We start from the raw sequence: 15,001 nt of genomic DNA on the forward strand, positions 1-15,001 counted from the left end.
CCTTCAAAGCAGGAGATGTTTGGAAATGGGTGTTTCCAGGTCCATTTAATTTTTGTCTAACAGTTTAAATGTGGGAATGGCTGGATCTTTTGGGAGTTTGTGGAACATGACCTTGCTGATGAAGCTCTTACCGTTGTTCACACACACTCGGGCGAGAACAGAGTCCTTCCCCTCATTTAACTGAATAGGGATGAACAACTGCTCTCCAATTTTCGGAATATCAGACAAGCTTTGAGCTGATTTCTCATCTTTTTGGACTATAGGAATGGGATTTTCTGATTGTGAATTTGTTTCCCCAGTGTGGAATGCCACCTTAGGCTGGAAGGAAGGTTGATTTTCAGAAATAGAGAGGACTCCCCATCACCAGTTTGTTGGCTTACTGCAATTACTGTCACGTCTGGGATTTGATTTTTCTGGAAGTGGAACTCAATTTGGTCAGGTTTTTGTTCAACCTTGTGGCAGGTGCCATTTAAACTAACATGGTTGACACTCTGTTTCAGTTTTATTGGTCGGTTAGTCTGGGTCCAGAGGACCTTGTTTACACAATGTATGAGGGGAGACAATCTACGCAGGATGTCATTCTCTAGTAAACATGGTGTGCCCTCTGGAGTCACAACTATGACCGGGAGCTTCACCTTGTGTTGCCCAATTTTAGTGTCTAAATCTGCAGTCCCCTCAACAGGAATTTCCTTCCCATCGAAGTTCTGAAGTTGTCCAGGAGGGGTGAGAGGAATCTTGTACTTCTCCCCCCTTCCCTAATTCAGCTAATCAAAGGCCCTTTTTGACAGAAGGGTAGCTTAGGATCCAGTGTCCACCAGTGCCAAATTTGTACATTGCCCCTGTATTTGGACCAGGGAATAAAATCCTCCCTCCTTTTCCTCAAGGGGGCAAAGATAATGCACATTTGGCCAACTGGTGGGTTACATTGCTTTGGATACCGACAGAGAGGTGATTTTGGCAGGATTATGTTTGCGATCTTGGGAACCTGTAAGAAAAAGGTGACAGCTAGATATGGGAGAAGTTTTGGGTTCCCCTGGTTCTGATTCTGGGCTGCCCCCCCTTTTTGGAGGCAGTCACCAGAATGGGTTTGAACAAGGGGATTCTCGTACTGGTCATTCTAGGGTGTGATGATGGGCGGTTTTAACTCAGTCCCCACATCTACCCAGTCTGGATTTGGATCTTTTGGGATCCATTTTCTTTGGGAGCAGTTCCCCATCCTTGAAGGAGAAGATCTTTTTCCCAGGATCCTCTGAGGACCCCTCTCCTTCAAACTGGAAGATTTGCACCCCCTCCACAAAATGGGCCTTTTTAGGCTCTTTATTTCTCCTCCCCACCCTCTGCTTCTTGGATTGCAGATTTTCGGGGGCAGGAGATTTAGGTTCTGGTTCCTGGGTTTCCAGGGGCTTTTCACAAGTGGGGAAGGAAGCTTCATCTAAGGCTTTACACCCCCTTTCCCCTTGTGCCTCCTCCTGGGAACCTGTGCGTTGTCGGGGGTCTTCCCCCGTCATTGTTCTGGAGCGCCAGACCCTGGATTGATTTCGGGAAGGGTAGCTATCCCTTCTCGCATAATACCCCTCGTTAGGAAAATGTGGGTACCATTCCACCGTTGGCCTCCCCTCTCCCGGATTGGGCTGTCTGGGCTCAGGAAAGTGGGGAAAGAAAGAAGGGTTGTTTTGGGGGTTGAAGTTTGGCGGGTACCAGCGAAAGAAATTTGGTCTGGCATTTGGGGGATTACTGCCTTCTTGGGGAAAGTGAGGAGGGAAGTTTCCTGGGTTTCCAGCTGTCTGGTTGGATCCCACCCCCCTTGGGCTGGAGGAGTCCACACATAGCCCAGGATGGGTCTATTTCCCTTTTAGCGTGGGCTGATGTAGTAGGGGAGTTAGGGGTCCCATTTGTGGGGTTACCTCCCTGGCTCCCCATTTGCGATAGTCCCGAGGGCCTTCTGGGTTTGGGGTTGGTCAGATTCTGCGCGGGAAGGTTTTTAGGCCCCCCCATCTCCAGATCTAAAATGGGGGCAACCTTCACCTCCGCCACCTTAGCAGTAGCAGGGGTGTTTGTTGGTTTGGGGCTTTTGGTAATATTTTTACTTTCCAACGGCTTCTGTACTTCATAGAGGCGCTTTGCTTGTTCAATGACCCAGTCTAATGATCTTTTCTCATGAAAGTCCCTCACTAGCTGGGTCATAATGTAATTAGGCAGAGCATGAAAGAAGGTGTTCACAAATTCCTTAGTGTCAGTGTGCACCCTTCTAGTGGTCTGCGGAAAGGCACGTTTCAATTCCTGAACAAATTCTTGTGGGCCTGGTATTCCCTACATTGTAAGTTGTAGGCTGCCTTGCGAGCCTCTTGAGGGTTCCTATGAATGGAAAAATATTTCAGGATGGCCGCCCTATAGGTGGACCATCTGGAATGGTTCTGATCCTCCAGCCCCGCAAAGAAGCTGGAGTACTCAGGAGAAAACGTCCACTTTACATACTGAATACAGCTTTGGCTCTCCTTCAGATGGAAAGTCTACATCATCTGCTCAAATAATTCAAGGTGCTCCCAAACTGAATATTTGGCATTTGATGATGGTCCTAAAAGCTTTTATTTGTTCAGGGGATCCTTGAGTAAAGCCCTCTTAACTTTGTTGGCCTTTTTTAGTTCTGGTCACCTTGGTCCACTCATCCTCTGACTCAGAGGCACTGCTACCAGAGGTGGCTGTCTGATTATCTAGACACTCCCGGATTCTGCGAGCTTGGGAATGGCTGGCAGAATGTGGGGGCCTAGTCTCTTGGGACCTGTGGTGCTCAGAAGAGTCTTCTGACTCTTCCTTGCTCCCAGGATTGGTTGAGTACCCCCCTTCCACTGTCCTAGCTGGGAAGAGGCTTTTTGGATGCTCTTAGTGGGCCTAGTCTAATGGAATTCCCCACCAAATTTTACCACCTGATCTCTTGGTAGGTTATATTTCTGAGGATCCATTTCTCTGATTCTCCCCTCACTGGAGTCTCCCTGATCAGAGAAGATGGCCCTAACACTTGGGAACCTGTACATAGATGCCCACCCATCCATTTCTGGGAGGCGCTGACCTATTAGCCCCATATTTCCCATTGGGTTGAAGTCTACCATCCCCGTGGCCCTGGGTTCATGTGAGCTAGTGGACATGGGGGTTGCAGAGTCCATGGAATTGAAGGGATTAAAGTCTCTGGTGCCAGGGTTCCTGAGGTTATGCTCAGGGGTTTCCCTCTCCCATCTGTCCTCATCTCTCTCAGCCCCTACTCCCTGATGGCATGCAAGAATCTGCCCCTTTTGTTCTTCTATTAAGGCCTTACTGGTCTCTATTATTTGTTCCTACATGGATATCTGTCTATGGAACCTGTCATTTTTTTCACAGAGAGCCTCATTGTCTCTCTGTGCTTCCTCTCTGCTTTGGGAGCATTGGGCCATTTCTTGCTGTAGGAGACTTCCCTCCTAAGTCTGATCCTTACTAGCCTGATTATTCTTGGCCAGAGCATCTTCCACCCTCCTGGTGTGCTCTAACAGCTTTTCATAGTCCATTTTGAGTTCGTCCTGTCCCTGAAGGGCCAGGTGATTTTCTTCCACCTTTGTTTTTAAATGGCTGATTTCCTGGCCTAAGGCATCCCTTTCCTGAATTAGAGTGACCGTCTGTGCAGCCAGGTCGTCCCCTTGTTTTCTAATGGCACATTATTTCTGGCACTCCTCATCAAAATCTGTTTGAGTGTAGAGATCCTTCCCTATTAATTTATTATTTTTCTCCTTCATTTCATCAATCTGATTTTCTAGGGCAACTATCTGCCCTGCGCAGATTCTATTATAACTTAATTGCTGCTCTAGATTTTGTTGGCTCTGTTGTAGAGAATCCAACCTTTCTTGACACCCTTTTTGCAGTGTCAGTACTTTGGTATCTTGCTCTACCCTCTCTTGCTGCAGGAGATCCAGACCTTCCATTACTCTTGTCAGGTACTGTCTGGTTTCTCTCTCTGAATCTTTGCTCTTTTGTAGCCTTTGCTGTGCAGAGTCCATATCAGTTTGGGTTTTCTCTAGAGATTGTTTTTGCCTCTTTGCCAGATCTGGGTTTTCGGCATATTTTCCTGTATCACTCCAATGTGGAGGTATAGGTAAGGCGCTATTTTGGTAATTTTACATTGCTCTTATTTTACTTTTGGGGCCATATACATTTCACTAAGTGCCTGGTGTAATGAACCCTGGTCCTGCCATTTATCTAATTCTATGGCAGTGATTTGTTGTTTTATTTCCTGACTTATCTCAGGGTTATTTTACTTTTGCGAAATAGGCCAAACTCCTTTGAGTATTTCTGTTGAAGGGTGTTTTTACAGTGTAGCACAGTGTGGTAGCCCAACAAGGTGTATGTACCCCGTCAGTTAGCACGCTGTGTTAGACTGTAACAAGTGGTATGTCTAATTCAGGATCCCGGACGAGCCCCCAAGCTGTAAGTGATTTCAATCCGGCACACACCCAAGTCAACGCCTAGCATGTAATGCACAACTGAAATCCTTATTTATTTTTGTGTAAAAGTTCTTTATTCTGAACGATATACCACTCATATCACGCCCCTCTCCTGGAACCCCCCGGTCACACTGAACCAGGAATCAGGCTGGTTTGCAAAGTTAAAATATTTATTTATGTATTTACAATTTAAACACACTATGTTTTAATGGGTATACAATAATCACCAATGGGGTGATGTAACACTGAATAATCTCTTCAATACACAAGAAGTAATAGTGAGCAAAACAATTCAGCACAGAAATAATATTTTGTGTGTGGGTTCAGATCAGATAGCACTATGGTAAAAGGTTCCCCATGCACACCCCGCAACCCCCCAATAGGCAATGCAAAGAGATATGACGGTAGAGCAGGTATTCAGGAATGGTAAAATTCAAATAAAATATCAATCCCACTTTCCCCCAGAAAACACAAGAGAAAAACGGAATTGACTGTCAAGCTGTCAGAATGGCTTTTAAAGTTATCTTGAGAATGGACTGGGCAAAAACACTAACAGGGTAATTCATGGAATAAATGTGCGCCGAAAAGGGGAGCACAAGCGTGAAAATCGCAGCGCACACGTGCTAAAACTGCGCATGCAGCCGTTCATCGATTCATGGAATGCGCTGCGCTTGTAAAACCTGGGATGTGCGCCAAATCCGTGGGTGGTGCACCCGGGCGCACACTTCATTAAACGGCGTGCGCGATGCGCACCGGGAAAGCGCACATCGTGTAGCGCACACAAGAAAATTGGGCGGCACACGGGGTGTAACACGCAGAATGGGGAACAACGCGTGAAAATGTGGGTGTTAAGGGGGAAGTACAGGAGGTAAATGCTCGCAACACCCACACGCACGCTAACAACACATATTCATTGAATCGAACAGGGGGAAGCCATGCGCCAAAAAAGATGCGCTAATCCGGAAACACGTACGCTTGCAGGAAGCAGGCGTAAGCGGCCTGCGCAGCATAAAAGTGCGCGCAAACAACAAACAAGCTCATATGATATGATGAATACACCGTTCATCGCAGCAGTGGTCGTGGGACAAGGCAGGAGGAGAAGGCTAGCCAGGCCCCGCTTTTTTTTACTCAGGACCAGCCTTTTTAGGATGCCTGATGACCAGGTGTATGGGAGGTGCAGGTTTCCACCACACATAATCCTAGAACTGGTCAGGGAGTGGGAGGATGACCTCACATCACCCACCCTGTGCTCCCAAGCACTGAGCCCCTTGGATTAGGTGCTCAATGTACTGCACTTCTTGGCCACTGGGTCATTTCAGTGGACAAGTGCCATAGTCGGGGGTTCTCACAGGCCACACAGTCACGCAGCCTACACCAGGTGTTGACCATCATGACTGCACGCCCCTCAGTCTGCAGGCCCAGAATACATGCCCAGAACACCTGCAGAAAGGCAGGCTGTCGTCCAGGACTTTTACGGGGTGGCACACTTCTTGTATTGTATTGTATTGTATTTTGCATTTATATTGCGCCTTATATACCATTGGTATGGTCTGAAGGCGCTGGTAGGTTGAACGCCCTTGAGAACCGAGGATCGAGTCAGTAGAGAGGGTGAAGAGAGACAAAAGGTGCGTGTGCGCACAGAGTATGTGTGCAGCTGGTGCGGGGTTATTGTGGTAGCTGCTTCTTAGCGGTAGGTGTGGTGGTTGAGAGGTCAGGAGAATGTGTACGCTCTGGCAGAATTAATCCAGCTCGAGAGTGGCTGCGTTAGGCCTGAGGAGAAACGCCTGGCTGGGGGTGTTAAACCAGCGGTGGTTACTTAGAGTGATGGGGAGTGAGCGGGAGATGTTGATATGAGAACAGTTATACCGAATGGTGTCAGAGTATCCCTGTGTTCTATTTGAGTGATGGTGTAAAGAGGAGAGTAGGCGTGAGGTGTGGTATGATATATGTTCATTCGAATGTTCCCGCATATCAATGCATATTATGTACGTTCCTCACACTCAGCTATTCCCTACACTCAGCCAATTCCTACATTCCGCCATTCCCCACACTCAGCCAATTCCTACATACTCAGCTATTCCCCACACTCAGCTATTCCCCACACTCAGCCATTCCCACATACTCAGCCATTCCCACATACTCAGCCATTCCCGACACTCAGCCATTCCCGACACTCAGCCATTCCCCCCACTCAGCCATTCACCCCACTCAGCCATTCCCCCCACTCAGCCATTCCCCCCACTCAGCCATTCCCCACATTCAGCCATTCCCCACACCCAGCCATTCCCCACACTCAGCCATTCCCCACACTCAGCCATTCCCCACACTCAGCCATTCCCCACACTCAGTCATTCCCCACACTCAGCCATTCCTCACACTCAGCCATTCCTCACACTCAGTCATTCCCCACACTCAGTCATTCCCCACACTCAGCCATTCCCCACACTCAGCCATTCCCCACACTCAGCCAGTGCCCCACATTCAGCCATTCCCCCACACTCAGCCATTCCCCCACACTCAGCCATTCCCCCACACTTAGCCATTCCCCACACTCAGCCATTCCCCCACACTCAGCCATTTCCCCCACACTCAGCCATTCCCCCACACTCAGCCATTCCCCCACACTCAGCCATTCCCCCACACTCAGCCATTCTCCACACTCAGCCATTCCCACACTCAGCCATTCCTCATATTCAGTCATTCCTCACACTCAGCCATTCCCCACACTTAGCCATTCCCCACACTCAGCCATTCCCCACACTCAGCCATTCCCCACACTCAGCCATTCCCCACACTCAGCCATTCCCCACACTCAGCCATTCCTCACACTCAGTCATTCCCCACGCTCAGCCGTTTTCCATACTCTGCCATTCCCTACACTCAGCCATTCCCCACACTCAGCCATTCCCCACACTCAGCCATTCCCCACACTCAGCCATTCCCCACACTCATCCATTCCCCACACTCAGCCATTCCCCACACTCAGCCATTCCTCACACTCAACCATTCCCACACTCAGCCATTCCCCACACTCAGCCATTCCCCACACTCAGCCATTCCCCACACTCAGCCATTCCCCACACTCAGCCAGTTCCCCACACTCAGCCATTCCCCCACACTCAGCCATTCCCCCACACTCAGCCATTCCCCCACACTTAGCCATTCCCCACACTCAGCCATTCCCCCACACTCAGCCATTTCCCCCACACTCAGCCATTTCCCCACACTCAGCCATTCCCCCACACTCAGCCATTCCCCCACACTCAGCCATTCTCCACACTCAGCCATTCCCACACTCAGCCATTCCTCATATTCAGTCATTTCTCACACTCAGCCATTCCCCACACTTAGCAATTCCCCACACTCAGCCATTCCCCACACTCAGCCATTCCCCACACTCAGCCATTCCCCACACTCAGCCATTCCCCACACTCAGCCATTCCCCACACTCGGCCATTCCCCACACCCGGCCATTCCTCACACTCAGTCATTCCCCACGCTGTGCCGTTTTCCATACTCTGCCATTCCCTACACTCAGCCATTCCCCACACTCAGCCATTCCCCACACTCAGCCATTCCCCACACTCAGCCATTCCCCACACTCAGCCATTCCCCACACTCAGCCATTCCCCACACTCAGCCATACCCCACACTCGGCCATTCCTCACACTCGGCTATTCCCCACACTCAGCCATTCCTCACACTCAGCCATTCCCCACACTCAGCCATTCCCCAAATTCAGCCATTCCCCACACTCAGCCATTCCTCACATTCAGCCATTCCCCACATTCAGCCATTCCCCACACTCAGCCATTCCCCACACTCAGCCATTCCCCACACTCAGCCATTCCTCACACTCAACCATTCCCACACACAGCCATTCCCCACACTCAGCCATTCCCCACACTCAACCATTCCCCACACTCAACCATTCCCCACACTCAGCCATTCCCCACACTCAGCCATTCCCCACACTCAGCCATTCCCCACACTCAGCCATTCCCCACACTCATCCATTCCACACACTCAGCCAATCCCCACACCCTGCCATTCCTCACACTCAGTCATTCCCCACACTCAGCCATTTTCCGTACTCAGCCATTCCCTACACTCAGCCATTTCTCACACTCAGCCATTCCTCACACTCAGCCATTCCCCACACTCGGCCATTTCCCACACTCGGCCATTCCCATACTCGGCCATTCCCCACACTCAGCCATTCCCCACACTCAGCCATTCCCCACACTCAGCCATTCCCCACACTCAGCCATTCCCCACACTCAGCCATTCCCCACACTCAGCCATTTCCCACACTCAGCCATCCGCTCTCCAGACCCATACGCTCTCCAGACCCATCCGCTTTCCAGACTCATCCGCTACTCACACTCATACACTCCCCACACTCATATGTTCCATACATTCATACGCTCCCCACACTCAGTCTCTCCCCCCATTCGGTTGTTCCCCACATTTCTCCGCTCTATATGTGCCTCTGTTCTCAGCGCTCTTTCGTTCTGTATGATCTTGCGCTCTGCACATTCTCCAGGCTCATTTGCCTACAGCATTTATCCTCACATTCATCCATACTCATCTATACTCATCCATACTCATTCGTTCTTTCTACTCATCCGGTCGTGCCCTCTATGCTCATCCGCTCTCCTTGTTCATCCACTCTCCACGCTCTCTTCTTTCCATTATTCAGTGATTCTTTTTCTATTTAATCATTTCCCTGTTTAGATCTAGTTTATTCGTTTTAGTTCTGTTTGTCAATGTAGGTTACAATCTGGTTCGGTTACTTTATTTATTTATTTAATATATTTGTTTTATTTATTTATTTATTTTATTTATTTTTGTTTTATTTTTTTTTGGGATGATGGTGGTTTAGGGCTGGTTGGTTTTAGGGAAAGAGCCAGGTTTTCAGTAATTTGCGGAAGGCCGTTAAGTCCTGAGTTCGGCGGATGTGGGGTGGGAGCGAGTTCCACAGGGTTGGGGTCAGGGCTGAGAATGATGCTCCGCCTAACCTGACTGAGTTTGTTTTAGGAATTACTAGGAGGCCGGCTGAGCTTGATCTAAGGGTGCGGGTAGGGTGATAGGGTATTAGCTTTTTTTGAAGATAATAGGGTCCAGTTTTATGTAGAGCTCGGTGGGTGAGGCATAGGGTTTTGAAAGCTACCCTACGGGCTACTGGAAGCCAGTGCAGTGTCTTAAGGGCTGGGGATACGTGGTCCCTTGGACCGAGCGCGAGAAGCACTTTGGCTGCTGCGTTTTGTGTTCTTTGTAGTTTATTCAGTTGGTAGGCATGAATTCCGAGGTACAGGGGGTTACCATAGTCCAGTCGGGATATGACGATTGTTTGGACCGCGGAGACTCTGTTAGGGAATGAGAGATATGGAAAGATGCGCCTAAGGTTTTTGAGGTGGTAGTGGCAGGACTTAGAGGCATTGTTGACTTGGCGCGAGAGTGTTAGGTCGGAGTCCAGGGTGCACCCAAGATTTTTTACTGTGTTAGAGGGGGTCGGTGAGATGCCCATGGCGGGTGGCCAGGGTAGTGGGTGCGGAAGAAGATCTGAGTTGCCGCAGACCATGATTTCTGTTTTGGAGGGGTTTAACAGGAGGTGGCTTTGGGTCATCCAGCGCTCGATGTTGAGGAGGCAAGAGGTCAGGTCAGGTTGGGAGTTGGGTTTCGCGTTCAGGAACTTTAGAATTAGTTGAGTGTCATCTGCGTAACTGTAACATAGGATGTTGTGAGCACGAATTATTGGTGGGAGGGTGATCAGGTAGAGATTGAACAGGAGGGCGGATAGACATGCTCCTTGTGGGACTCCTGTGTTAACTGGTCGGGCTTGTGATGTAAAGTTGGAGAGTGTCGTTATTTGGTGCCTGTCTTCGAGGAATGAGGCTATCCATTTAAGGGCGGTTCCACGGATTCCTAGGGAGTGGAGGCGATTGATCGTGTCAAAGGCGGCTGATAGGTCGAGAAGGATTAGTGTGGCGCATCCTGCAGAGTCAGCAGTCATTTTTAGGTCATCCCAGATCGAGGTTAGGGTGGTTTCAGTTCCATGGCAAGATCTGAATCCTGATTGGGCGGGGTCTAGGAGATTGTTGGCTTCAACAAAGGCGTTTAGTTGGGAGTAGGCTGTTCGGTCAATGAGTTTGGCAAGGAACCTGGTGTTAGAGATCGGGCGGTAGTTTTTTGGTTCGAGAGGGTCGAGTGAGGGTTTTTTAATCAGAGGTTTGACGTACACTAATTTGAATGCATCTGGAAAGATACCGGAGGAAAGGGAGGCGTTTACGATAGATCTTGCGTGTTCTCCTGCGCAGGTGGAGGCAAAGATTTCTTTAAGGGTTGTGGCTGGGCAAAGGTCTAGTGGTGATCCAGATGGCTTGCGGTCGGATAGGAGTTTGAGAAATTGTTCTGGTGATATTGGACTGAAGGATTCGAAAGTTGGTTGCGTAGTGGTCGTAGTAGGGGGGCTGGCTGGTACGGGCTGAGGATTGCCTGGTGGTTGTAAGAGAGCCTGTTTGGTGGTCAGAGATTTTGTCCTTTCAATGGCAGTGGAGTAGAAATGGAGGGAGAGTGAGTCACATAGTGATTGTGACGGGGTCGGGATGGTTGTGTTACATGCCGGTTTGGTGAATTCGGAGATAATTTTGTGAAGTTCTTTGCATGGGTTTTTGCAGTTTAGGATTCGTGAGTTGTAGTGGGCTTTTTTTGCTTTCCGGATTTCGGCTTTGTACTGGTACAGGTGTTGTGCCAAGGTGGTCCTGCTGTCTTGGGTTTTCTCTTTATGCCATTTGCGTTCTAGGTATTTGTAATGTCGTTTAGTGTTTTTTAGTTCAGGAGTCAACCATCTGGGGAAAAGGCCAAGTCGGGTTGATGGTTTGCACGAGGGGGTCAGGCACATCAGGGATGAGTTGAGCCATGAATCAAAGGCATCAGGGGTTAGTTGATTGTTGAGATGGCAGGTAGGTTGTGGGGACTGGAGGAGTGCCTCGGCTAGGTCCGGGGTGACTATTAGTTTCTTCCAGCTTTTGCGAATGTTCGGCGGTTCAGATACGAGTATGGCAAGGGGTTCAGGTGAGTGGATGGCGAACGAGAGAATGAAGTGGTCGGACCAGATGATAGGTGTAGGCGGCCTTAGATGAATCAGGGTGTTGGAGCTGAAGATGGCATCAAGAGTGTGTCCTTTATAATGAGTCGGGCCGTTTATGTGGGGTTGGAGATTAATTGCATCTAAACCGTCAATCAGGGAGTATGTCATGGGGTTGGTGGGGATGTCGAGCCATATGTTGAAGTCTCCAAGAAGGGTGAGGTTGGGATGGTTTAGTTGGAGGGTGGAGATGGAGTCGCAAAGGTTGTTTGCGAAGTGTCTATCATAGCCAGGGGGCCTGTAGATTATTAGGAAGCTGTACGAGAGTGAAAGGGAGAGGGATAGTTTAACAAGGAGCGATTCGCAGGATGGAATGGAGGGTTGGTTGTCGATGATTGAGGCGCGGAAGAGGGATTTGAAGACGAATGCTATCCCTCCTCCCCTAGACGTGCGGTTCAGTGGGATGAGGGAGTAGTCCGGAGGAAAAGCTTCATTAGCGATTGGGCCGAAGTCATCAGAGAACCAGGTTTCGGTGATGAAAACTAGGTCTGGTGTGGCAGAGGAGAGGAGGTCAAAGATGGAATGTCTGTTTTTTTGCTACCGATCGGGCGTTAAATAGGATGCAGTTCACATCGGCAGCTAAGGATGGTCTCGGTGCTGGAGCGGGACGGGAAGGGGTAGGGTGGGTGGTGATAGATGGGAATAGTGGGCGAGCAGTGAGATTGGCAGGGTTCGGGAGGGGTTGGGAGGCAGTGTGTGATAGGATGGTCGGGTTTTGATTGGGGGGTTTGAAAGAGGGATGTTGGCGGTTAGGAGTTTCAGTTGGAGTTGATGAGAAATCGAGGGAGAGGGGTTTCGGGTAGGGAGAAGTGACGGGGGAAGGAGGGGATTGCGGGATAGAGGTGATGGGTTGAGCCAGGGGAGGCGAGGAGTGCTGGGAGGTTGTGGGGGACCAGGAACGTTTCCTCTTTAGCTTCTTTGTTGCGACTGGTGTGTGGGAGAGAGTAGGGGGGTCGGAGGGTGAGCAGGAGGCAGCTTCGGTTCTTGCTAGGGCTAGCCGTGCAGTTTTTAGGGAGGGGAAACGGTGTGGTCGGGGGGGAGGGTGGCAGGGGTATGAGGGGAGGGCGGGAGGTGGGTGATTGCAGGGTGGGGTGTGCTAGGTATGGTAGTGATGGGAGCGGGTATGGGGAGTGCTGGTGGGTCGGGAGTGGGGTTCAGGGGAAGAGTGGTTTTAGGGTGGGTGGTTCGCCATCGTGCTCCCCTGGCTTGGTGTTTGGAGAGGAGAAAGGCAGGGAGAGAGGGAGAGGGTGCGGGGGTTTCGGGGGGGACTTCCCCAAAGTTCTAGGTGTTGTTGATTGCACCCATGTGGCTCTACGTCCACCCAAGGCCACTGAGCACATCTATCGAAACCGCAAGCACTGGCATTCCATCAACGTGCAGGTTGTATGTGATGCCAAGGGAATCATCACCTCAGTATATGCCAACTATCCAGGGTCCAGCCATGATAGTTTCATACTCAGAATGTCACCCCTCAACCGGGACCTGGAAGCTGGGCGGCATGGCGACACATGGCTAATTGCTGAGTATAAATGCCTCTGCACATGCATGCATGACAGAGACTGAGAAATGTGAAAACCTCACTAATGACAACCATTATCACTTCCCCAGGGGACAGTGCCTACCCTCTGAGCACCTACATGATGGCGCCAATTCGGAACTCCACCACACTACCCGAGATAAGATACAACACAGCCCATATTGCAACCCAGGGCATTGTGGAGCGCACATTTGGAGTGCTCAAGTCACGCTTTCGCTCCATTGAACGCTCTGGTGGGCCGCTGATATATGTGCCCCCAGTAGTGTGCAGGATCATAGTGGCAGCATGTGTCCTGCACAACATGGCAACCCGGCGGGGGATGCCGGTGGACATGTGATGCCAACCACATGCACGGCCGCTGTGCATGGGAGGTGAAAGGGCACATGGTGAGACAGCCCGTACCCAGCTTGTGGCAAATTCCTTCACCTAAAATCCCTCCCCTGCGGAGTGCACACAGGCCTGGCACATACCTGCTGATGATCAATGATGATGACAAAAGGGACAGTCAACTGTCACAAGCATACCAGCCTGAGATTGTTCACCTGGAAGTGCTACATTGTGTGCATCCCTAGCTACTTAAAGACACCCAATGCTGTGTCAGAAAAAGCCACACATTCATGCAGCATGAAGGACTACCCCCTTACAAAATACCACATCAAAATAGTGGCATGTCACCCAACCCCTCCCCATCTCAAATGGAAACAGGCCACAGACGATGTGCTCTCAGTAATGAATAAAAAACAACACACATGAACAAATACTTACCAGCAAGACAAAACATCAGTACAGGATCAAACTGTGGCAATATATGACAGTAAAAATTAAAGTAGTGCAAGTGTCACAACCTGACTAAGGCAGCACATCGACCACTTCCAACTGCAGAGTGTTGCTGGTAGGCAAATGTGTCAGTGTACTGCATACAACATGAACTGCATCTGCAAAGGAGACAGGCTTGTTAAGACATGAAGAAGGTACATGTATATAAGGAAAAAGTCATGGATGTTTTACCATATATAAATCCACCATGCAGTGGAGAATTGAACAACAATCCCCACTAGGGATGTATACAGAGTTTTGACTACAGACTGCCCACACAACCCATGGGAGCCCAATGTCACTGTGTAAGTTACTGTCACTTGGTCACACCCTCTGCGAGCCCATGGAAAGGGGAAGCAGGAGGGGTGTGTGTGTCAGGAACCCAAGTTTCTAACACAAAGACAGGACAAGCCTGCATGTGCCCAGCTGGAATACACAGTGGATGCCGATGGGAGCCACACAAAGCAACACACTGTTAAATAAAAATAAAAATAAAAAAATAAAAAAAAATTGCTATGTGTGGATCAGGGGTGAGGGGTGATGGGGTGAGGCCACCCAGGAGGGACGAGGTACAGGGTGCACCCCAACCCCCACATGCGTGGATGTTGAGAAAAAAAAACCTCCATGGGCTCATGGCCTGCACTGCTACGCTACAGTGGGAGAACTGCCGTCGCTGTCATCACCCTCTGGTGCTACATCAGAAGGTGGGCATGATATGGGAGGCAGAACACGCAAAGCCCTGGCATGCTCCTCCATGGCAGCCAGCATGCGGGTGTGAAAGGTTTGGTTCTGCAGGATGATGGTACGGAGATCCCCATGCAGCACCTCACGGGTAGCACGCGTTTCTGCCTGCATGGCTTCGCGTGATGCCCAGATCTCCTGACGGGTTGCCTGGAGCTCAGCTGAGAGTGTGCGTGTCAGCTGCTCCAGCTGCTTTTCTGCCTTGTACTCCGGGACACCTCAAGTTCACACAGAGTATCTCTGAGGGAGCTGTGTTCTAACCTCAGGGCTTCCCTGTGGGCCTGTGACTCC

This window comes from Ambystoma mexicanum, chromosome 7q, assembly GCF_040938575.1.
Source record: "Ambystoma mexicanum isolate Mex_15411 chromosome 7q, UKY_AmexF1_1, whole genome shotgun sequence".
Lineage (NCBI taxonomy): Eukaryota > Metazoa > Chordata > Amphibia > Caudata > Ambystomatidae > Ambystoma > Ambystoma mexicanum.